Source organism: Uranotaenia lowii, chromosome 3 (assembly GCF_029784155.1).
Source record: "Uranotaenia lowii strain MFRU-FL chromosome 3, ASM2978415v1, whole genome shotgun sequence".
Classification (NCBI taxonomy): Eukaryota; Metazoa; Arthropoda; class Insecta; order Diptera; family Culicidae; genus Uranotaenia; species Uranotaenia lowii.
The window spans coordinates 38,669,405-38,696,365 of NC_073693.1; the positions used below are offsets into that span (position 1 = coordinate 38,669,405).

The window sequence follows — 26,961 nt, forward strand, 5'->3', positions numbered from 1 at the left end:
AGGACTCTTGTTTTGGTTATTTCCTCCGTGAGAGGACGTCCGCAAATGAGAAGGAGTTCCTCCCCCAAATGGGATTGGGGATTGTGGCGTGGGTGGTTTTGGGGAACTCACGCTCGATTGTGGAGCCGCACATGTTGCACACTCAAATAAGTTTCTTGCGACACGCGTTAGAGAAGACTGCATGTTTATTCTTGCTGTTCGAGTAAGGAAGGAACGCGCTAGAAAGTGAGTCTCGAATCAGTCTACAGTGTGTCTTCGGACCGGTCGCATCGGGGCAACCTTTCGGGCGTTCTTTTTCTTCTGTCTGTTTGGCCGTTGGCACGCATCGGGGAGTTCCTGTTGTCCGGCTTAGTTTTCCGTTTCGGCGCGCCGTTGGTGGATTATTGTTGTGATTAAACCGCGAGAAGGAGGTTTGTTTGATCAGTTGCTGGTTCAGAAGATCTTGGAAGTAGTGAGAGTGATATGCAACTTCTATGCTAGGGGTTTTGGCAGGCAGCTTTCTGAAGATGTAAATGAATCATGGTGAACTTGTGATGAAAAAAATCTATGTTATAAGAAGCTGTGGAATGATTAAATGCAAAATTCTAAGTTGGAAATTCAGTGAAGGCATAGTTTGAGTCATTAAGAATGCAATGCATATTGTTTCGTAAATTAGTTTTGTGGAAGAAACTGTGACTGATTTCATCGAATGAATCGTATCGTTTTCTTGGGTTTTAGGAAACATTAACGGAAACGATTAACAACATTATATAAAAGGGAAAAGCCAAACATAAAATTGGCAAAATTCATTATGCATAACAAGGATGAGCTGGAATCATTATTCTATGGAATCAGTGGAGTGTATCAACATATCAACCCGAACAATTTCCAAAAGCCATAACTAAAATAGAATGCTTAATGAAACAACAAAGTTCAAACTGAAGAAAATCCGCTTGAAAGTGCCAAGAAAATTTGAGTGAAGTACTTTTATCAAGGTTTTTTTGGGGTTGTCTGGGACTTAAACAGCTTTTAACAAGGAAATTTTTTTGTAAGGTGAGAAGCTGTGTTGAATGATAAGGATGTTCTAAGAACGTACTTAAAGAAGCATTTAATATTTTTTCATAAAACGTTTAAATGAAGTTGTGTTTACTTTTGATATGTTGTGAGGTTAAACTGAATAGAAAATGATTCGTGACAATGTGACATGAAGTAAGTATACTGTAAAGTGGAACACTAGAAATTCTGGAAATAAACAGACAAGTATCCAACACAGACGTTGGAAACTGCAAAATAAAGTTTAGACATACAGAGTAGAATGGAGTTGAATTGTATAACGGCTGGGATGCCGGAAAATGAAAGTTTAGAGTGTGAAAATCTCACTTTGACTTGGTATCAAATCAGAAAACTTATGTATGGAGGTTGCATTGATTCAAATTTTGTAAAAACAGGCATTTATTGATATCAAGTTTTAAATTGAAATAAAAATGTATCTTTTATATTTTCTTCGTATTTTAAAAGTGGAAAAAACACGTAGGTAGGGGTAAACTGTTCAGAACGTAAATTAAGAATTAACGCTATTTACAGCGCTACCAATCTTTTATGTACCAAATCAAACTTTTACGTTTAACACGCATTGAGAACATTTTACTCATTGCGTCTCATATAACAATTGATGATTAAAACACAATCTTTGAACCGCCATAACTTTTTTGTTTTGAGTCCATTTGAGTTGCAGTCTTCAGATGAAATGTTAATCTTAAATAAAATTTTAATAAAATCAACAAAAACATGCAATCGATTTGTAAAGAAAAAAGTATTTGATAAAAAAACAGTTATTTATGCTTTTTCAGGATACAATGCCTCAGAAACCCTTCCATTCTTGAGATTCAGTGAAACCCCTTCCCGTTATCAGATTTTGCTCAAATTTGGAATATGGAATTTGTAAAAATCCTCTAGATTAAATGCAAGAGAATCCGCTTTATTGATGGCATTGAAATTAAAAAAAATTTACGCTAGGTACATATTTTAGTCAGTTGAATACAAAATTTTTGGACTAAAATTTTTTTCTTCTGCAGAATAGCTTGCTGATTTAATATTTTGATACAATTTTTATTTTTCGCGTGTAGTATTTATATCAAACAAAATTTAAAAACATAAAATATATAAATTTTGTGAAAATTTTTGGACCCAGAATTTTATTTAAAATCAAATCTTTGAATAGTGGACTTTTTTCAAAGATCACGTTTGCAGAACCTTTAACCATGTTTTTTTGAGTGGGCCACATACACTTAGGTGTAAGGGGAGTTAGCGAATAAAATGAATATGGCCATCTTTCTCCGCTGGTGCGTCTTGTATAGTTTTTCCATACTGTTTTTCTCTCTAATCGAAATGCTTGGTTTTTTTTAAATTAAGTAAAAAAACAAGTTATCGAAAGAGAAATATAAATCATCGAATATCCGAGCCCCTGATTGACCTTGACAGATTGCTAGTTCAAAACGGCCTTGCCCGGATATTTGATACAAAGTTTAGGAAACTCCGGTCCGGCCCGGTTGTCCGGATTTCATTGAAGAAGCCCGGATTGTGTCCGAATTAAATTCGGCGAATTTAATCATTATATTCCCAAAATCAAACAAAAACTGGAAACCAGCCAGGTGCCTGCCAAGAGTTAGAAATTTTTCAAAATATCTCCCCACTAGCGGTCCAAATATTTTGCACACGATTTGACCATCGTATTTTCATATTACAGTCGAACAGCATTTTTGAAGCTAATGTAAAATGACTGTTTATAGAAGATTTTGGCGATCTGAATTCGAATCGATTGCGAAATTTTGTCTATCCGCTCTTGTTTTTGTGAAATGTCGTGTGAAAACTTTGAAATTGAACGATTTTGAGTGAAATCGATCATTCATAAATGATTTACTTATTTTAAATCGATTATTTATCCTCCATTCAATCAAGGATTCAGATGTTGCTTTGATATTATAGATTCGGAAATATAAAGCTTTAACAATATTAAATTCCTCAATTTTTATAAATTTTAATAGATAACATCACAACCATTACTGATACTGTTGCAGAAAGTCTTCGAGTATTTTATATTGAAGATTTTCAATTCATTTTTCAACTTTGTTGAAGACTGCAAAACGATTGGACTAATGGTTTTAGAAACATCTTAGATTAAATTTTGGTTTAAAATTCTTAAAAATTGCTGTATATGGCAAAATTGGGAAAAATAAACAATAAGATAACATTTATAATTATACTAGCTGACCCGTTGTGCTTTGCTACACCTTCCGAAAATAAATGTAATTTGTAAAAAATTATTCAAATTTAGATTTTAGAGAGATTTTTTTTTAAACCAATCCTCATCATACTTCAGAACCAACAACTTTGAAATGAGAGCTGCAGCTGCAGTTCTGAATTGCAATTCAAAGATGGTATATATTATTTACTGAAACTTGATCTCTAAACTCGTTTTTCAAGATCTGAAATTTGTACTTTGTACCCAAAAAAACCTCTTTAAATATGGTCCCTTCTTTGAAAATCTCTTTATCTTAAATTTACATGAGAGCTCCCCCATCTTTTCCAATTTTGTCCCCCACTGCTTGAAGAAAGTAGGTACGAAGCAGTTTAAATATCTATCCTTTTTGCGCCAAAATTATGTTAAAAAAAATGTTTCGCCATATTCCAAACTCGTGGACATGAGACATTATAGCTTGAAGTTTTCCTCAACAGCACTTATCATGGTAATGAAAAATGTATTAAATTAGTTATATATTAAATACAGTGCAAATTTCTATTTTTTTTAAGTAAATTTACTACGGCAAAAAAAATAAATATTTAAAAAAATATCAGTTACATCACTAAATAAGTTCTCATCATTTTTTTTTATTTTCTCTTTGAAAGTCAAAAAATGTTGGCAAAAACAAATTTTTAAGTTTACATTTGTCCTATATATTGGGGCAAGTGTCAATGCAAAGCTTATTTACAGATGGGTCAGAATAATGGCTTTAAAATGAATTTAATACGTATTCCTGTTTTTTGTTCTATCAATTTTCACTGATATATCTGCAGTATTCCTGCAGTATAAATTTATGATTGTTACTCCACTTTTAACGAATGCTGTTCAAAGGGAATGACCTTCATTTACAAAAACATTTAAGAATTTTCCATATCCGTTTCAGTTTCAACATTCGAAATACCCCTTCTGGTCTTTCCAACATATTGAATTATTTTGAAGATGAATTTCTTAAAAGTTCGACGTTTGCCCTTGCCCCACCGTGTAAGTTGAGAGGAGGGAATATTGTTTATAACACTTTAAGGGTTTACTAAAAATTTCTCATAAAAATTTTGCGTCCAGTTGAATATCAGTCCTAAAGTCTCGCTTTTCAAAAACGAAGCGGATCAAAAGTCTCTCTTATGCAGCCAAAACACTTTTCATGTTAAGTACGTACTTGAATATGGTATGTTAGCAAAAAGTACGATGGTTTTTTCAGAATTATTTAAAATAAAAAGCTCCCATTTTCATTTCTAAATTCCTTTCAGTTGTGTATTTGGGCCGAAGTAACAATCTCTAGAAGAAAACATAATTTTTAATTTTTTTTTTTTTAAACAGAAAAAGTTGAACGTTTGAACATGTTGTAATGTTCCTTGAATGAAAAGTTGAATGCTACCTACATTAACACGAACTAAATATGGAAGTCACATCTAGGCGTCATTTATTACCACGTGCAATTAAGCAAGAAAAAAACACATCTAGGTTACATATCGCCCCCACGTTCATAAGAAACATACCTAGGCAGGTACTTGGTTGAGAAACAGGCGCCTGATTGTTAAATTTTTTCAGCGATCAATGAACAGTATGCTTTAGTTACTATCCACTTGCGACGACGTTTGCTTGCGACGCCTCGTCCATGGAGACGAAAAACAAATCCCTCAAACAAAAGAAAATCTCTAAAAATGAATGCCATGACTTTTGTTTTATTCGAATCGGCTTCATATCGCCACCCCTTGCATTGAAAATATTCTTGGTTGAGAAATACGCGCCAAAATATTCCCACTGATCAGTATGCTATGCCATGGTTACTATCCTTTTGCGACGTTGGCTCGCGACGCCTCGACCATGGAGACGAAAAACAAACCGCCCAAAGGAAGAAATAATCTCGAGAAAATGGATGTCATGACTTTAATTTGTTTCGAAAAACTACAAATTTTGTATGGAAGCCCCCTTTCCCTTAAGTCGGATAGAGTTTTGACTATTACAGAAACCATCCCCGGCCTCAAAAACCCTCAGATGCCAATTTTGACGATGATCGGTTCAGTAGTTTCCGAGTCTATAGGGAACAGACAGACAGACAAACATTCATTTTTATATATATAGACTAGCTGACCCGTTGTGCTTTGCTACACCTTCCGGAAATAAATGTAATTTGTAAAAACTTATTCAAATTTAGATTTTAGAGAGCATTTTTTTAAATCAAACCTCATCATACTTCAGAACCAACAACTTTGAAATGACAGCTGCAGTTGTAGTTCTGAATTGCAATTCAAAGATGGTATATATTATTTACTGAAACTTGATCTCTAAACTCGTTTTTCAAGATTTGAAATTTGTACTCTGTACCCAAAAAAAAACCTTTTTAAATATGGTCCCTTCTTTGAAAAGCTCTTTATCTTAAATTTCCATGGGAGCTCTCCCATCTTTTCCAATTTTGTCCCCCACTGCTTGAAGATGGTAGGCAAATTTAACCGGCTTGAGACGAAAGCAGCACTTATCATGGTAATGAAAAATATATTAAATTAGTTATGTATTAGATACAGTGCCAATTTCTTTTTTTTTTTAAATAAATTTACTGCGGCAAAAATATGAATATTTAAAAAAATATCAGTTGCATCACTTAATAAGTTCTCAGCGTTTTTTTTATTTTCTCTTTGAAAGTCAAATATTAAAAAATGATGGCAAAAACAAATTTCTTAATTTACTTTTGTCCCGTATATTGGGGCAAGTGTCAATGCAATGCTTATTTACAGATGCGTCAGAGTAATGGCTTAAAATGGATTTAATACGAATTCCTGTTTTTTGTTCTATCAAGTTTCACTGATATATCTGCAGTATTCCTGCAGAATAAATTTATGTTTGTTACTCCACTTTTAACGAATGCTGTTCAATATCCGCTGCACTTTCAACATTCGGAATACCTCTTCTGATCTTTCCAACATATTGAATAATTTTGAAGATGAATTTCTTAAAATTTCGACGTTTACCCTTGTCCCACCGTGTAAGTTTACAGGAGGAAATATTGTTTTGACCTCTTTAACGGTATACTAAAAAATTTTCGTAAAAATTTTGCTTCCAGTTGAATATCAGTTCTAAAGTCTCGCTTTTCAAAAACGAAGCGGATAAAAAGTCTCTTTTATGCAGCCATGTAACAAAAAAACACTTTTCATGTTAAGTACGTACTTGAATTGGTATGTAAGCAAAAAGTACGATGGTTTTTTTCAGAATTATTTAAAATAAAAAGCTCCCATTTTCATTTCTTAATTCGTTTCAGTTGTGTTTTTTTGGCTGAAGTAACAATTTCTAGAAGAAAACATAATTTTTATTTTTTTTAACAAAAAAAGTTGAACGTTTGAACATGTTCTAATGTTCCTTGAATGAAAAGTCGAATGCTGCCTACATTAACACGAACTAAATATGGAAGTATTTTTGCAAATCTTTCAATTGGTTTTGATTCGATTGATAAAATACCAATCCGTGTCACATCTAGGCGTCATTTATTACCACGTGCAATTAAGCAAGAAAAAAACACATCTAGGTTGCATATCGCTCCCACGTGCATAAGAAATAAAGGTACTTGGTTGAGAAAACGGCGCCTGATTTAGTTACTATCCACTTGTGACGACGACGTTTGCTTGACCATAGAGACGAAAAACAAACCCCTCAAATAAAAGAAAATTTCACAAAATGGATGCCATGACTTTTCAATTACAGTTTTGACAAAACAAAATGTAGGTATATGTTTTAATCGATCGGCAAAATGTCAACCTGGGTCTCATCTAGGCGTCATTCATAACCATGTGCTGTACAAATGAGCTTGAAATTGAGTAGAAAAAAAATTACATCAAGGCTTCATATCGCCACCCCTTGCATTGAAAATATGCTTGGTTGAGAAATACGCGCCAAAATATTCCCACTGATCAGTATGCTATGCCATCGTTACTATCCTTTTGCGACGTTGGCTCGACGCCTCGACCTTGGAGACGAAAAACAAACCGCCCAAAGGAAGAAAAATCTCGAGAAAATGTATGTCATGACTTTAATTTGTTCCGAAAAACTACAAATTTAGTATGGAAGCCCCCCGTTCCCTTAAGTCGGATGGAGTTTTGACTATTACAGAAACCATCCCCGGCCTCAAAAACCCTCAGATGCCAATTTTGACGATGATGGGTTCTGTAGTTTCCGAGTCTATAGGGAACAGACAGACAGACAAACATTCATTTTTATATATATAGATTAGTAAATGGATCAATTCACTTTTCTTCCTTCAAGCTTTTTGTTATAAGCTAGCATAAATTCTTCAATAAAACTTAAATTCTTAAAAAATTTAAGAAGGTGTAAAAATGTTGAAAATTAATAACCACTTCACAGGGTGAATTTCATTTCTGTGCTACACATCGAACAGTGTTTACGATATCTGTTTTGTTTCTCAATTTCTAGTGTTTTCCAAATTCTCTTCAGCGCTTACCAACTAAGGTGTAGCGAGGTGGAAAATTTCACAAACCAACCACCCCTTCTAGAAGGTAGCAAGCTTTCAAGCACCCCAAGTTTTCCCCGGAATTGAACTTGCAAACAGCAGCAGCAGAACCACTTTCTTCGAGGATAATCAGAAAACAAGTGTTTATTTTGACACCTGCCGGTAGCATCGAGTTGTTTTTGAGGTGCTGCTGCTCTTTTGAGTGATACCCAAGAAACTTGGATGATGATGAACGAGAGAAGGGTTTTTCCTCCTTTCAACAAGGGGCAAGACTCGGAAATTGAACCGACGAAAATCCAACGGTTTGGTTTGGTTGCTGCTTGCAGAAATTCTGTTTTTCCTCTTGGTACCCTTTCATTCATTCATTGAGCCATTTCGTGGGAGTGTTTGGGAGGGCCAAAAGAATATTTTCTCAGGGTAAAAGTACCAACAACCGGTGTGCTGGTGCTTTCTGAGTGAAGTGTTTGCGGAAATTGTTTGCATAAACCATGTTGCTAGTCCTTGCTCTCGGTAGTGTGTTCTTCACACACATTCACACCCAACAACTCAGAAGATTCCCTTTCAAGCATCCGGAAACTCAAGAAGGAGCACGATAATGAAGACCTTCTCTGTGTGAAGTGGGTGATCTTTTGAGGGTGTGCTGTTGCAGTTTGGCAATCAGGTGGAAGTTTCCTGCTCCCCCCAAAAAGGTGCCGAATTCGAGATCTTTTGGGATCCAAATATTTACCCTGTGAAGAAGGGTGTTGAGGATTAAAACCAAGACGCAAGCGGAAGAATCCTGGTGAAAATGTTTCAAACAGTTGATGGCACCTTATAGTTCTTAGAATGGAGATTGGATTTTTTATCACCCCGCAGTAAGGAACCACCCTCGTGATTGCGAGTTGTTTTTTCCTGTTTCTAGAATGCCTGAAGGATTTTAAATTTTCCGGATATTTCAGTCGAACGATCTGTGGCTGGTTTTGTTCCTGATTCATCCCCCTCAGCTTGATGATGAAGATGATGATTCTAATGCATCTGTCTGATTCTGAGGTTTTCTCTCCTCAGTTGCCAATCGATACCTTGTTAATTGGGTCTGCATCTCGGGAAGCCAATTAGAATGAAATCCTTTCATCGAGAGATCGAATTTGAATAAAAGATTTTTGTTTGTGTGAAACCTTTTAAGAAAATGAATCATTAGAATCGAAACTCTTAACATTAAAATCTATAGAAAGTGAGCTTCTGGAGAGGGAGAACTAAAAAGGTTGTAAATAATCAACTCAACAACCTACCTGCGGAAAAATACCAACATGAAGAATGGATTATTACCCCCAAACTTTCCCATTAAATAAGTTTTTTTCTGCTCGCTTCCTTTCTGTTTTTTTTTTGCAAAAAAGAGCATCCTGACATATCGCAACTCAGTGTTTATGGGGCACAGCAGAAGAAAAGAAGCATGCAATCTGGAAGCAAAAAAAAGTACATCAGGGCAAAACCACCTTCAATCACATTAACGTAGACGAAAAGCAGCAGCAGCAGCATGTATGAATTTCACCTTGCAATACATAGTTGCATTTCTTGCCACTTGATGATTTTGGTAGGGGTGTTTCGAAGAAAAATTTCTGCAGTGATGAAAATGAAGAGGAAAATCAGTTGTAATTTCAACATTAAGCTTTGTCGAAATAATGCATTGAACAAATTTTGAGCAATTAAAAATGAACAGTTCTTACGATTATGAATTGTACAGTTAAACTTTTTTTCGTAATATTTTGACTCATAACGAATACTTTTTTGATCTTGCATCGAAATCGCATCGTAAAGAATATTCAGTTCGTTTAAGTAGAGGAGAATGGGATCGACTATGATGCTGATCTTAACCCTTCTTTTTATCCTAAGGTTGCCAGTGTACCCAATTTTATCCGGGTTTGCTCGGATATTTAAAACAAAATTTGGGGAAAGTCCGGTCCGGTCCATTTTCCGGATTTCATCGAAAACAGCCCGGATTTATTCACTTTATTTCTAAATAAAAAATAAAAAAAAACAATTGTGTGGCAGTTTTTTTTATTGATGTGTCAAAAACGATATTCTCTGAGCAATTTTTATAAAAATATACTGACATTTTTTTTTTTGGAAGTTTTAAATACGATGTTAAATACAGGTACTGTAAAGTTTTGCTGAAAAACTCTTTTTTAAAGTTTTTTTTTCTTGATTTTGGTCAATAATTTCCTGGGTTTTGACCCAATTTGCCCAGATATTGCCCGGATTTTTGTTCGATAATTTTGAAATCATATGTCTGGATTTTGCCAAATTTTAATATAAAATAGCCAGCCGCATTGGTGCTGAAAAAATTCTGCCAACCTTATTTATCCTGATCTTGATTTAAATCCTGATCCTGATCTTTAATCTCTTTTTGATCTGATACAGAACATGCTCCGTATAGTAATCCTTGTCAGAAATCGTACGTGCTACGATTTAAATCGATTAACAACAAAAATGCAATTTCCGAGACATGGATCTTTCTATGTTTGCTATCCGTATAAATCAGTAATCAGAAGACAAAGATGTTTGGCGTAAGGGGCAATATTCAATAATGCATAAGTATAAGAATGGTTAGAATTGGCCAAAAAATATGTATCAAATGGTTTTAGGTTCTTTTTGGTCCCAATAATAACTGTGCAAATTCTGGTGGTTTAAAGATTTGAAATAGGTTGTAGCCAAAAATACAAAGTTTGTAAGGAAAAAGTGATTTTTAAGTAAAAAATATCTTACAGCCTCACTGTTGCACTAAACTCCAATTCTTCAAGCTGCATCTTATTGCTGAAGATTCAAAGGAGGACCCAGACGAGAACTTTAAGATGCGTGAATCAAAAGTAAATAACGATTTCATATTTTAATAATTTTAATTCATTTATGAGCATAATTTTAAATGGCACCCCTGCCCTGCACTGAAAGAAGGGTAGGAGCCATTATAGGTTGGAATCAAGCTGGCGTATTTTCCCATATACAGAACAAGGTTGCCAAAATAATAAAAAAAAAATGTAATTTCACAAATGTTATAAAATTTTTGAATTTTAAATGGGTTATTTTTTTGGCCAATATAAAATTATGATTTCTTACTTTGATTTAGAAAAGTTTCATAAGATTGGTTATGCTGATGGATTTTTCCATCCAATGAATCCGTTGAAAAGTATTTTAAAATAGCAGACTTTACTTGCTAGAACTTTTAATAATTTTTTCAAATGTTTTCGCAAAGGTTATATCAATCAATAAGTTTCTTAGCTATGCAAAGCAATCCTTCAAGATTTTTTATTCTCATCCTACGGTTCCACAGCTGTCAAATAAGCAGTCAAAATCGCAATAATTAAAAAAAAAACTTGAAAACAATAATTTTATATAACATCGAATATCTTTTCTGGGGTACAAGTAAGGTTTGTGCTTTTTTCACATGAAATGTACTGCTAGAATCAAGAAATATTTTTCATCCAAAGTTATATTTTTTGGAACTTTCAGAAAATCTCTGGCGATTTTCGGATGAAAAAATCTGTTTTGATATACAAATTTCCATACAAAATTAAAACTCGTTGCACTAATTCAGGACTGAACGATCGCTTCCAAAATTTATATTCCTATTTCTGACAGCAAAAACAACCAAAAAAGTAATGGAGGGTGCTTAATTTAAAAATTTCTATACAAAGCTTGCAGCGGACTAATGCACAATCTCATCTGAGTGTGTCCTATTTTGACATCTTGATCGAGAACTGTCACTTAGTTTCATGGCGATTCAATAATCAAGCTCTGAGTGCTATTAAAAAATATGCAAAAGAGAGCTTAGAGCAAATTTCTAAGTTTTTGTTCTATTGTAGTTTTAACAGAGCATTCATAACTATTTCTAAACTACTAAAACAGTATGTTTAGTGAAAGTTTTATTAGCGATTTCAAAACTACCCGAAAACAAAAGGTCAAAACAAGAATATTAGCATTTTTATGACTGTAACAAAACCATCATTCATCGAGCAGCACAAAAAATGCCCTTATAAAACATTTATAAAACTTCTTGAGGCTAGTTGGCATAATCTTTGTTAATTTTTTTTTCTCTTTTTTCCGTTTATTTGAATCCTTTTATTACAATCAATACTTAAACTTTTATCTACCTATTTTTATACAAATCACTACATTTAATATGTATGCACGTTTGAAACAATAATAAATATTGCAAAAGACAAAAAAAAACAAGCCTTGTCCTTTTCGATAAGCTATTTCAACAGATGTTCAAAATTTTTTTAAAATGTTTCTCGAAGATAACTCTACTGTTCCAACGTTTTTCACGAATTCGTTTCTGGAAATCTCGTATTCGATTGATGTCATTTCTACTATGGTTATTTAAATTAAAACACATCGCTTCTACTACTAACCACAGGGCAGCCTTCAGCTTGCAATTTTTTTCTCCAATAACAGATGATATCAAGACTTCTGGATCCATTATGTAAATTTTCATTCGATTTCGGATGATGTCTGATATGAAATTCCAGATGACTTTGGCTGGTTGAGATTGGTTTATTCTATACTTACTTACTTACTTACTTAATGATCCCGCGCCGATCCTCCGGTGCATAGGGCCGTGGTAAAAGACCTCCACTGTTGACGATCCGGAGCCAGCGTCTTCACCTGGTCCCGAGCAGACTTTTATAGCATAATTAGAGCAAATTTTACTATCACGCCTTGAGGGCCAAATTTGCTCTCATTTTGCTTGACATAAGGTGGTACACAGCAAAAATGATAGCACAAATTTTCATACTTGGTTAGCAAAGCGATACCAAATTTTGCTAAAACTGAGACCCCAACTACACCTCGTTTTCCGAGAGCTTGGAGAGCACAATGATGCTAATATAAGGCATCACAAATTTATCAATAATAGCAAAATTTGACATTATTATGCTCTCAAATTTTTCGAATAATGAGGTGTAATTAAGGTCTCAATTTTATCCAAACTTTGGCATCATGCCGCTATCCAAGCACGAAAATTATGCCTTCAGTTTTGCTGTGTACCCCTTTATGTCAAGCAAAATGTAAGCACAGTCCACTCGAAGGCGTGATAGCAAATTTTGTTTTAATTTTACGCGAAAATAAGCTCGAGAAATTTTTAAACCTATTATTTTATTAGAGTTCATATCCTGAATATAGCCCTTAATATTTATACATACGTGAAGGCTATTTTCAATATACACAGTAATGTTAAATGTAATGAAAATCGCCTTCATTTATGCAATCATAAGTGGTGGCGATGTTCATAATAAATGGCCATGTTCATAATAAATGGCCATGTTCATAGGAAATTTTGCGCCTTTGTTTATACAACGAATGAACAAAAAAAAAACACTTTTTCTTCATTCGTGTGTCACCTTGCCAAATACATTTAAAATTGGTTCTAAAGTAGGTTTATACAGTTAGTCACAAAATTGACCATACCCAGACGCACTCACACAGATCTCCAAACTTTGCAACAAATCTCGTCAGATAGTAGTGAGATAGTTTATCTAACGGTAATAGAAAGTTTGAAGGAAAAATATCATTGCAGTACAAATTTATGGAAGTGCATGCCGCTGGCATGCCTGAGTTTTTTCGATCCTTATCTTTCTTGCACAGTACGTTTCCAAATGAAAAAAAAAACAGGATTTCCGATTCATCTTCATCATTCACATCAATCGCAGCAAAGTCGTCCATCAACGTTATTGGGTTAATTGAACTTAGAGCCAAATCAAGAAACTCATGATAAGCAACTGAACGCGATAAAATCTTTACCAAAATCTGTTTGAAGCATATTTTCATTACGTAAAAAAAACATGAAAATATTCAAGAAAACTATCAAATTTGTGTTTAGTAACTAGAACATACAATCCAGGCAAGAATCCATCAAATCGAAAGATGCCTTGGTAAGTAGTAACCAAAAAGTTGTACAAATTAAAATAAACTTATTTAACCATTGTACACATAGTCCAAATTTTTAGTATTTATTTCACTGAATTGCATTTGTGCAGAAATTCACCCTAATTCTGCGTATTTTCATATGTTGCATAATAAAATTAATTAAAAAAAAATTACAAAAAAGAGAACAAAAGGCCTTTCAAATGAGTTTTCTATATTGATACTTTTTTTCATCTCAATTTTGAAAACACATATTTTTAGGATTGAAAAAATTTCAAAGATTTAAAAATAAACCTCAATAAGTATTAAATATACTCACACTTAGCCATTTGATGTCATTTTGCTCAGAGGACATATCCACGAGATAGATTTTCCGGAGCTAACTGGATGGCTTCATGTAGTTCCGGCAGTAACATGCACCGAATCATGCCTGGATGATTTCCCCGCATCCTTCATCGTCGTTCTCGTCTCGTTCTGAATCCAATTCCCCGTTGGATTTAAAGTAATAATCCGACTGTCCCAAAGCGCTGCTTGTTGTTGCCTGTGTCCAGCAGCATTTTTTGGTTATTCTGATACTACTGTCGAATGAGACACTACTGGATAAGAAACTGCCGGAGTCCTACTGTCGCCAAGAACAAATCTGCGCTTAGCCAATCGCTTCCGGAAAGTTTTCGGAAGCATCTGGCATAGAATTCACCACTTTTGCTTAAGTTTTCCTCAAAATTTCTCCGATTTCCTATTTCCAACAGTTTTTGTTTGTTTATCAAAAAATTTAGTGTTTACACTTTTACACGGATGCCAGAATTTCCTATTCTTGGCTGATGAAGCGTTGCCAGTCTTTTTTTTCTTCTTGAAAATGGGTAATGGATAGAATGGGTACAAACTTTATTTAATGGAAACTAGTGAGCATGTTGTGTCTATACTTTAGATGAGTTAAAACCTCGTTACAGCAACTAATTTTAAAAATCATTGTCTAGTGATGACTATATTTTAGGTAATTAATTTTTTTTAAGAGATTATGGAATGTTTTTCAACAAAGTTTATCCCAAGAGAAAAAAACAGGTACCAGGTAACTGGTAACTCTAAACATTAAGAAGCTAAAAATAGGTTACTCTGGCATCCATGCTAAGGGCGCCAGGTGTTTTTGTCAAAAATCAGGACGCCATAAAAAATCAAGATTTTTCATGACACCACAAATTCTGCTTAAGTTGAAGGCGAAATATATTAGACGTCTTAATTCATGTACTGAGGCGAACGAAATTTAAACTGACATGCAGTTTATATGGAAAAACACCATTTGAATATCATTTGAACCGAACATAATTATCGGTTAAATTATTTTATAACAGATTTGTACGACATTCTGATAATTACACTATAAATTCAAAGAAAGTTTAAATTCTTTCGTAAATCATGAGAATTCAGAACATTTAAAAACAATTTTCAAAAAACAGGACAATTTAAAAAATCTGAAATACCGAAATCAGGACAAATCCTGATTTATCAGGGCACCTGGCACCTCTGCCATGCTAACAAAAAACGTTAACGTAAACAGAGGTGCCAGGTCGTTTTGTTAAAAATCAGGACACCGCGAAGAAAAAATCAGGATTTTTCAGGACACCACTAAACTGGTAAAAATAACATACAGTTCTGCTAAGATTGCATAACTAAAGGCGAAATTTAGGTGCTGAAAGCGCCTCGAATTATGCAACTGAAGCGAGAATAATCTTGGCTGACCTGTAGTTAAAAACATCATTTAAATATCATTGGAATCAAATACTATCATTGGTTTAACTGGTTACACTATTTTATTTAATTTTATTTTTGATATTCTCATCATTTAACAATAAATTTAGTTATAATTTATATATTTTTTTAAAAATCAGGACAAATCAGGACATTTTAAGTACCATTTTTCAAAAATCAGGACAATTCAAGCGTTTTTGAAAAATCAGGACGGCCTCTCGAAAATCAGGACAAATCCTGAAAAATCAGGACACCTGACACCCCTGAACGTAAACATACTGGGATGAATACGGCAAGATGGGCTGTCAATTAAAGCCCTTTACCACCAGGGCGACAGAAACAAATAAACAAACAAAAAAACTGGATGAATAATCGGATTAGTTTTGGAAAACCTAGTAAAATTTTATTCACAGAATGCTTTGCTAAATCTCCATTTGTTCGTGACGACGGTACTCCGGAACAGTATTAAACCAGCCAACAAATGTTGCTTAACCCAGTCAACAAGACCGCTTCAGAAAATAAGGATTTTAGCTCTCAATCCACTAGGGAATCGGATTCAAGACGAGGACGATGAAGTGGAAGAGTGGAGTGAAGCGTATTATCATTGCTGAAAATAACTACGAGTTGTTTGATCAGGTACCGATTTGCTTACTTTCAATATTCAACTAATTGTGTTGATATCACTGTAGTAAGTGTCTCATATTTTTGAGTTCCTGTTAGAGATCGTGAAGCAAAATCGGTACAAGTTTAATATTCGAATCATGGGGGTAATTTTCTGTTTAAATTTATATTTTAAAGACATTTTAAGGCCTTCACAGCCAAAGGGGTAAAGTGTATAAAAGATACTTTTGAGAAAACGCGCTTGGAAATATGCGTCCTCCGGGTTGTCATATTTAAAAAAAACCCAATTTTTGCTAAATATCGATTTTATTTTTTGAGTTAATATTTCAAAACTCGTCAATTTCGCACTCTTCCCCTTTGGATTTGAGGGCCAAATTGATTTCGAGACCAAACTCTGCTAGCAGCTTGCTGTTGCTACCTTATTTGGTCTCAGCTTGCTGTCGAATCGAAATTGATTAAACCTTAATGATACCTTTTTTTGTTATCGAGAAAAATTCAAAAGCAAATGAAGCTATCAGTTTGCTGTTGACACCTAGTTTTGGTCTCAGTTTGCTCTCGATTTTAACATCAAAGTCTGCTCGGGGTCCCAGTCAAGATTCTCGTCGACAGTTCGGATTTCAGCGGCTAGGCTTCGCCGCCACGAATTTCTGGGTCTGCCTCTTCTTCGATGACCTTCTGGATTCCAATCTAGCGCCTCTCTGCAAATCTCGTTTTCATCTCTTCGCAGCGTGTGCCCAATCCATCTCCACTTACGTTCCCGAATCTCGATTTCTAGCGCCTTTTGATGACACCGGCGATGTAGTTCCTCATTCGAGATCCAGTTGCCAGGCCACCAAGCGCGGATGATATTCCGCAGGCAGCGGTTTACAAATACTTGCAGTTTTCGCGTCGTTACCGCATATGTGCACCAAGTTTCGCACCCGTACAGCAATACGGATTTGACGTTTGAGTTGAAGATTCGGATTTTTGTTCGTAGAGAGATCTGGCGTGACCGCCAGATGTTTCGGAGACTCGCAAACGCAAATCGGGCCTTTCTGATCCGTGTTTCGATGTCTTTTCTGGTACCACCATCAGGCGTAATCTGGCTACCCGAGCAGACTTTTATGGCAAAATTATAGCAAATTTTGCTATCACGCCTTGAGAGCCGAATGAGCTCTCATTTTGCTTGACATAAGGTGGTACACAGCAAAAATGAGAGCACAAATTTTCATACTTGGTTAGCAAAGTGATACCTAATTTTGCTAAAATTGAGACCACAACTACAGCTCGTTTTTCGAGAGCTTGGAGAGCACAATGATGCCAATATAAAGCATCACATAATTTCCTATGAAAGCAAAATTTGAAATCCATATGCTCCCATAATTTTAGAAAAACGACAGCAGAACGAGGTATAATAAACGATTCAACACAGCAAATTTGACATTACTGTGTGATCCGTTTATGAATATCTTGCATTCATTTTTGCTGTTTATCTCCTTGAGTCAACCAAAATGGCTGTCAAGACGTGATAGCAAAATATGATTTCATTCTGCCATAAATGTTTCTATCCTAACCAGTGTTGCCTTTAGTTATGCAACGTGTACTTTAAACATAAATTTAATTTCAGTTAAATCTTCAAATTTTGGTTGCTCACCAAGTCGTCCAAGTTACGTCGGCAGATTTCGTAGATATTTTCGTTGTCACTTCATACTCAAAAATGCGCAAGAGTTGTCGGGTTCAATCGGCCGATTTTCGGATGCAAATCAGATTATCGACGAGTTCCGCTGAAAAATATATTTAACGTGTCGTCTATATCGCATGGTTTTGGGGGACACAGGCATCCTAAAAAATAATAATAACTAATGATAAACTTCTTTAAAACTAAAAAACAAAATTAGCTTAGATGCAAATTTTTTCAGTGCCATGTATGATTTATGGTAAGTGACATATGAGGTTTATTAAAAAAAATTCAAAGCCAACCCACAAAAATTATGCCTGAATTTCATGATGTGAAATTTGAATTAAAATGCTGAATCTTTGGAGTTTGGATTTTTGAATTCCGAAATATGATTTTTGACTTCTGAACTCAAAATATAGAATCTAAAATCCGTTTGAATAATTTAAATTTCTGAAATTCACATTTAAAACTTAAAGTTAAAAAGGATTAGTTATTCTCAATTAAAAATAAGGAATTATTTTTGAATTGATTTTTAAAACATTTATTTCAGCTGTCAAAATAAATAATTCATAACTAATCAATTGAAAGTCAAAATTAAGGATTTGGAATTTCTGAGCTGTTACCATTTTTCGGAAAACATTGGGAAAACTTGAACGATACAACATAGCAAAAAACAAAAACTAAAATTTAAATCTGTAAATGTATTGCTGATAAGAATTTCCAATCTGTGTTTCAAAAATGCTATTGATAAACATACATATGTACCCAATATAATATATATGACTAACTATTTCTCAAGAACTATTTCTTTCGAGTAAACGGCTAAAGGTATATTTAAATTTACTTAAAAAGAACGAATCGGATATCGGTAAGCGCCTTAGTACAAGCACCGCATAGGATTTAGATTACTCAAGAAACAAAAATTTGCTATACATAAACGGAATCTCGCGATTGTCTACACACAGGCGTTTAAAATGCACACTTTAAACAATTAAATATCATCTTTTTCTGTTATTCCAAGAAATGCATTAATATAATGTACACGAACATGGAATCGGTTAAAATTCGAATAAAAGCTTTGAAACTGCTGGTTACAAAATATCTTAACAATTTTTCGAAAACTTAAAAAATCTATATTGCATTTGTTAATCTTCGTTTTTTAAGGATGCAGTGTTAGTATGCAGAGGGCAAAATAAAAAGCTTAAGAATCTTAAGCATTTGTGTTTATCTTTGTTCTAAGTTTTATTTTTTTTATTTAACATTATTACCGGTTCGATATTTGCAATAACTAAGAAATATCTTTTTTGAATTTATTGATGTTCATATTTTAAACGCCCTTGTGTAGACAATTTAATCTTCATCTCAAATTTTGTTTACTCTCACGACCGATTTATAGTTAGCAATTTTTATATCTTTCGATATTTTTAAATACATGACATCAAATGCCCTACTTTTGCCTAACTAATTGTTAAGTAAAACTTTTGTTTAAGTATTGTACGGGGTTTTAATTGAGGTGCTCGGGATCAGAGGGGTACAAGTGCTTTAATGATAGTTTCGAGAAAACGCGCATCAAAGTTGTGAAGGTGCTCGATTTTCAATACATTTTTCGAATTCGAGCAGTTTTAATTCAATCAAAAAAGAGTTCAAAAAAGTTATATAAAAAATATGATTTTTGCACCAGATGTACATAGAAACATGAAAAATCGTTAGGTATACATAACTCAAAATTGATGATTTTGACACTGCACTCCTCTCATCTTGAGGTCCTAATTAACCAAATACAGAAGGAGGTGGTTGTTTACATAGAATGTAGGTTATATTTTCCGAAATCAGATTTGACCATAAGCTCTTATTTGGAGCAGAAAAAACAGTTACTATTAAAAAGAAAAACAAACTTACCATGGAAGTAAACCTTGAGCATGACACAGAAAGCGCACTCCAGTTCATCGACGATCAGGAACTACTTCATCATTTCCCGCAGATCAACTTTGACGTCCATGGTGTTTTCGAGGTGCACAACTAAGGCTCCGTCATTTTAAAAGATTTTGAGGAAACTCTTTGTGTTAAATCGCTGGGAATGAATAGCTGACCATGGTAACTTCCATCTACAATTGGAAGAAAACGGTGAATCACATGCTTGCTCCTTTGAGCAGAATTGGCTATGAATGGCAGCGACGTTGCTACCAGCACCTAGTTTGTGATAAGCTTTCCGGAACTTATTTCGAAACAAATCGAACTTACCTGCTTGAGTATAACGAAAACTTCCAATTCCAGTGATGTTTTTTAATCAGCCACTTTCCTCGCGGCAGAGCTACTTTTCCATCGGCTCTGGGACTATCATTAAGGGCATGAATTGAAAATTTCCAGCCTCCGTCAGATAAGGGTACGTGTTTATCTGGATGATGAGAAAAATTATGAGAGGAAGGAGACTCAACAGGCTGAAACAGATTCTGTTGTGGAAACTTACCAGCTGGTCGGTAGCAACTCAATTCTCGCAAAGCCACCGCCATCGGTCGAAGACAATGCGGCTTGTCAACGGGACACTTCTCTGGTCTGCTCTGGTCATTTCTCCGATAACTTTCCACTTCTTCCGGTTCACTTATTCCACGAAATCAACAAACGACAAGACACGTTTATGTTTTTGTTTTCATTCGCGCGCACTGCGACAAAAACACTGAACCAAATAAAATAGTAGTTCTTGCAAACAAATGAGGTGAAATAGACAATTATTGAACGGCACGTTTTCGTTAATTTTCCACTGGCTCAGTTCCAAATTTTTATTTTTTCGTAAACAATCAAAATCATCAACCGGAACGATGCATATTCATTAACATACAGGGTGTTCAATAAGTTCGCATACAAATTAAAATAACGATAATTTAAAACCAACTGAAGAATTTTTTTTACTCAAATGGGAAGGTATTTTAAAAATGGCCAATCACACCTTTTGTTTTGAATTTTTTTTATCTTAAAAACCAATTATATGAGCTCCAGCGGTTTGTCAAGTCCACCATACGCGGCACGCTCCTCTATTGTTGAAATTTCGTTTACATAAGAATGCTGACGATTTTTATATAGAGTCAAAATAGGTTTCCTGTATTTGTGTAATCTCGACAACATGTAAGATATAACTAACCAAACCAAAAGAGTTATTTGAGGAACAAGGCACTTTTCATTTTGAGCCAAAATTTCCAAATACCTGTATTATTTTATAGGCAATTTCACATAGAATAATTCTTATTTTGTTTATTTGTGTAAAACATCAACGGATCACATGTTGATCCTAATGATAACTTAATAAAATAATTAGTTTTAAACTCATTATTTTATTAAGTTATCATTAGGATCAACATCTTATCCGTTGATGTTTTACACAAATAAACAAAATAAGAATTATTCTATGTGAAATTGCCTATAAAAATAAACACTACATGCAAAATTATCAAAAAAAATCCATTAAATACCAATGTAAACTTAATACGAAGTTACACAAGCACATATTTAATGGCTTTCGTCTATTTATGATGTGGAATAGCTCTATCCTCCATCACGTTGATGGGCTTTTTGATGAAAATCAGCTAGCACGTAGCTACTTTTTCGACATTTAACACAAAATACGAAAAAAATAGATTTTATATGAGACAACTTTAGGAATTCTGTACTTGTTTGTTCTCGACAACATCAATGATAATGAGAATTGGACCAATGGAGACATTTTAGGTGACCTATAAACTATTTATTTTGGGCAATAAATTGGATTTTTCGTCTGTATCAGTACTTTTGGTGTGAAAAGGCTGATAAAAAACGAACACTAAATGAAAATTAATTCTTCGACACCAGGAATAGCTTGCCTAATTATAGCACAAAATTACTCTATTAAAAAGTTAGATGTATATGCTACGGCTTTACCACACCATTTGGTTAAAAAGTATATTCGAACTTATTGAACACCCTGTATATGTCCCTGGTGACGATTTTGTTTGTTTTTGTAATTTGCCTTTGCCACCATACTAATGGGAAATAAACGAAAACGCTATTAAATTACTGATCAAGATTCAAGATAGTTAAAATCAATCCGGCATACACTGTGTATAAGTATATTTTTTTTTTTTTAATCAAATCAGTTTAAGGATCAAATCAGTTAAAATAAAAGCTACCTCACTGATGCCTAGTTTTGCTATCAGATTTATTTCTACATCATATTATGCTAGCATTATGCTGTTGATAGCTGATTTTGGTCGACTTATGCTTTCAAATAAAAATAGTTGAAACCATTATGATGCCTTATTTTGCTGTCACATAAAACATGAGAGCAAATGATGCTTTCGGTATGCTGTTGACACCTTATTTTGATCTCAGTTTGCTATCAATTAAGGCATCAAAGTCTGCTCGGGTACCAAGATACTGGAAGCACTCCACTTTCTCAACCTGTTGCCCAGCTACCATGAAACTGGAGGGATTTTCTGTGTTGATCTCCATCGACTTGGTCTTTCCGACATTGACTTTGAGACCTGCTGCCTTGGAACTTTCGGTGAGGTCGTCGAGTTTGCTCTGCATATCTGGTTGTGTTTGGGCGAGCAAAACAATATCGTCAGCCAGGTCAAGGTCGTTCAGTTGCTCCATTGTTGAAGGACTGTCCACGGCAATCCTCGGTTCGGTGCACAGTCAATCGATCCAATCAAAATCTCATCCATAACGATTAGAAAAAGTAGCGGTGATAGAGCGGTGATAGGTGATAGATCATCCATAACGATTAGAAAAAGTAGCGGTGATTCTATACTTGATTGAGTCTAAATCACCACAAAGACATTTCGGGGAACTAATTCTTCCTATTTTATGACTGAATAATTTACTATTAGTTGGGACTAAGTCATTGAACACCATAAAAAGTACAGTTTTGCCTTTACTAGATATACAGTTTTTCGCAAAATGATCATACATATTAGTCCACATCATATTGGGAAACTCATTTACAACTCGCGGAATAATTGGGATTTGTTTATTTGTTATTTTTAGAGACATATCAACGGATCACATGTTAATCCCAATGATTAATGGTATACAATACAAATCAATTAAAATTAAATATAAAAATCTACACAAACTACACTGTTATAATTGCAATTTAAATTTTTCTTCTGAATATTTTTTTTAAATTTTTATATTTTTAAGTTTAGTGTTTAGTATTTTTTCGTTTAAAATAAGGGCACTCTGAAACATTTCATATAAAGCTACCGTTTTGCTGAAAAGTCCCAGAAAGTCGATGTTCGACAAAAAAATTATTTTTAGATTACACAAACCCTCGACTTTTAATGCATTTTTAAGGAGCAAAACATTGAAATTTTGAGCTCTTTGAGGCACCACTAACCGCTTACCCTTTTTTGGTCTTATCAACAAAATATGCATAGTTAATTTCTGAAATTTGATGATGAATTGTTTTACATTCATCCATTGACAACATTTTCAAGACTGGTTCGAAAAATAAGCGTGTTGAAGCACAATAAGTTATTCGAAAATTTCTGGGATTTTGGATGAGCTCAGAAACTCCGAAAAAGTAGTTATTTAACAGTTAAAAATAGATCTTTGACACGGTGAAATAAAGCATCTTTAACAACAAAAATTTTAAAAAATACAGAGTACTGTTCAAATATTACGCTACGTTAAAGCGCTTGTGCGATAAGACATTGTTAAGGATTTTCACACATTTTTTCTCTCCAAGTCTTTGCAAACTTTTAAAAACATAGTTTTGGATAAAGACAATAATTTTTTTCCAAAAACTACAAATAAGACAAAAATTTTACTAAACAACCGAATCTCGTATAAAACAGTCAATCAAATCAACAAAATCAGGCTTTAAAAAAGAAAAATTCAGCATCTCTGAAAATATGCCTCATGAGAGAGGAAAATCACATCTTAACAACAAACTCCTTGAAAGTAAATTAATCAGGGGGTCCGTGCCGAACAAAAATTTGATATGTGTTGATAATGCTCCTAATAAATTCTACCCGCTCAATTTTTTCATCTTTCATTTCTTCTAACTTTCTAACCGTTTATAAAACTTCATAATCTTAAGATGTTTTTAATATAAAATGACATCAGTTTTCACTGATAAGGCCGATAAATTAGGTAACTTCTGATAGAGCTTTCGTGTTTCCTGGGAGCGATGCAGCTGCTTCAGCTACTCGAGCTCCTCCTTCTTCAGGCGGCGCTTCAACTTCTAGCAAATTCATAATATGGCGAAGAATTGTAAAAAAATTGTTTGAATTTAAATAATCATTACTTCTGCAAATTATTGACAAATCTGATTAAACCTTGAAATTATTCATAGTGAAAGTTTAATGAAATTTGTATTGTTGGAAATGTGGAACCACTCGCTATTTTGGTTTTTGCAAAAAAAAATAAAGGGAAGGTTTATTTTTGCTTTTTTACTTCCATTGGGTAAAGTAAAGAAATTTCGATGAAAAAATTGCTTAAAACACTAAAAGTTGTTCTGAAATATCTTCATAACCATTTGTCAAACCGTTTTGCAGTCTTTTAAAAAGTTACTGAATAAGTTCAGGTCTTAAATATCGAAAACTCAAAAACTATCTTCAGTTGGAAAAAAAATTATGCGGCGTCCAAAGAAGTTTTTTTATAAATTTTTTAAACGTTATATCTTTGAAAATAAAACCTCTAATCCTAATTTTCAAAGTGATTTATATTAAAAATGAAGAACTGGTTCAAAAACAGATTCGGTTTTGATGTGTTATTTGTCTGTTATATTTATTTTTAACTAGGCCAAAACAAATATCAATATCTTTTTTGAAACAAAAAAACTATTAAATCGATTTAGGAAATAAAGGCTTTAACCTAATGATTATTTCTCCTGAAACCTTGAGTAAATTCGACTTCTTGGTTAAAATTATAGAAGTATTCATTTTGTTATTTCCCCCAATAAAGAAATTTTTAAATCATTTCAAACCAAAATGAATCTTGTCCATTTTTTTTTTTAAATAAATTCAAAAAAAAAAAAATGCAGTCTTCAACAAAGTTGTTAAAATGATTAAAATTTAATGAACATAATTTCCTTTTTTGTTATCAGAGATAGTTCTAATCATAGCCGTAGAAACGGAAGTGAGGAGGGGGGAGGGGGGGAGAGGTTACCAAGCAAAATGTTTTTCTCTAAACTAAAAAAAAAACAAATTCCAAATCAAATTTTGAAGAACGAATAAAATAATTACTCTTGCTTGAGTAAGAATCTCGACTCAGAGCCTCAAACAAGTTTCTAACTTGTTGATTGAAATTCAGTCCCGAATATCGTTTTCCATTAATATAAGACTAAGCTTGCCAAAATAGCCCGGACTTTGCCTTGGGAATTTTTGCACTTAATTTGCAAAATTAAACAAAAATTTCAATTTTATCAAAATCAATGTGAACAATTTTGAATTGAATGATGTGTTTTGATAAACAAAAATCAAGTGTTCGTCTCCATGATTTTTTTAAATTAATTTTAATGTTGGCGGACATTGGAGAAATTTTCACGGATTAGCATGGACCGAATACTTGAGGAAAAATATCAGGAAAGCTTCGGCCTAAAAATATCCGGATTTTGTGGTTCCAAATTTGCTTATAAAAATTAAAATTCGATGTCTGTAATAAGAATTCCGATTCTGTACCCAGTTTGTTGATACTGAACTTCAGTTTGGATTCATTTGAATTGGGTAAAAATCCTGATTCGAATCTCTCTTTTGCATTTCAAACTTTTGTGTTCAAACTTCTGGAATATGAAAAGAAAGTATTTAAAAATACAAAATATTTAAAATTACAAAATAATTTTAAGATTTGAAATTTTTACTTGTGATTCTTATGTAGAATCGGATCTAAAGAAAGTTTCATAATGGTGATCCAGAATTAAAAAATCTAAAACAGTTTCATCATTCGAAATTTTCCTCCAGATTCACAAGTTTATTTTTGAATACATAACTGAAGAAAGAATTCATATTGAAATAAAAGCTTTGAGAATTTCGCTTTTTGGCTCACAATAAGTAAGAAAGATTTTTTGAAACCTAGATTCAAAAATAGTTTTGAAATTTGAAATCCAAGTTTTTAAATTCAGATGCAGCTCGAAGTTAAGTTTAGGTTATATAATCAATATTAAAAGATAAAAAAGAAAATTTCATAAAGGATTCAAATCACAGGCGATAGCAGTTTACGATAGGCTTACCAGATACTTTCAGAAAAAAACGGGAAATTTTAGAAAATTAAAAAAAAAGCTTAATTGTATAGCCACTTATACGTTTACCATCAGCCAAAGTAGTTCATAGAAAGTACACTAATGTTTTTTTACGCAGATTAATTTTGCTCAGTTTTTCTTACACGACTTCTATTTAGAGTGAGTTTTGCAATATGCACCGTTATTTTGCACGGTTCTAGCAAATTAACACATTTTTTGAGAAAAAATATTTCAAGTCGTACATGTGAACGGCGGATTTGATACCTCGTTAAAAACCATTGTGTAATTTTTATAAAAATTAGTTTGTTCGGTAATCTTTTCAAAAGTTTGAAAACATCAAGAAAACTTCCATCTTTATATACTTTGGACAATTGTGTTAAAAAAGGTGGTGTATATTATTTGGAAATGTAACAAAGATTCCAGCGAAAAAGTTTATCTCTATAATTCTATAATTTATAATTATCTGGAGGAAACTTTAACAGAATCTTATTGTCATGCTAAGAGCTTTACATTTATTATGTATTGCCTTATATGAGCTATGAAAAATGCTGCTTATTTTGAGAAAAAGGTGATTTGAAAGATTTTCTGTTCATCATCGAATTCAAATTGAGACTAAAGTTAGATTTTTTTAGATGTAAGTCAGTTAACTTCTTAAAAGTTTTCCAAGAAAAAAAAGCGGGACATTTTGAGGAAAAAGCGGGACAGCGGGACATTCAACAAAAAAGCGGGACATGTCCCGCTCTTGCGGGACGGATGGCAACCCTAGTTTAAGATATTAATTCTTGATTCAGAATTAAAATTTAAAATTCAATCAGTCAATTTGGAATACAATTATCATAAAAATCGAAATTTTGTTTTATAAAATTTTGATTTTTTAAAAACCTATATAAATTTTTTTTAAATTCAACTGAAAACATATTTTACTGGATTTTTATCTAACATTACTTATTTTGCAGATTCTTCTTGAACAAGTTTAAAACTAAAATTTTCATTTTTTATCAAGTGTGCAAGAATAGAAAACAAATCGTATTTAAACCGAAAACTTATTAGCTTACTTTTATTCCTCAATATTTGAAATTTTTTAACTAATGCCTCAA

The 26,961-nt window shown here is 33.5% G+C and overlaps 1 protein-coding gene across 10 annotated transcripts in view; it reads left to right on the plus strand.

The window, feature by feature from the left end:
- Positions 1-258: 258 nt before the first annotated feature.
- The window catches only part of LOC129754131 (collagen alpha-1(XVIII) chain), an 875,414-nt gene continuing 848,711 nt past the window's right edge, over positions 259-26,961 (plus strand). For all 10 annotated transcript variants that reach the window (XM_055750000.1, XM_055749999.1, XM_055750002.1 and 7 more), the window contains exon 1: positions 259-410. The gene's annotated coding sequence lies outside the window, so the exon portion shown is untranslated. The remainder of the gene's footprint in view (positions 411-26,961) is intronic.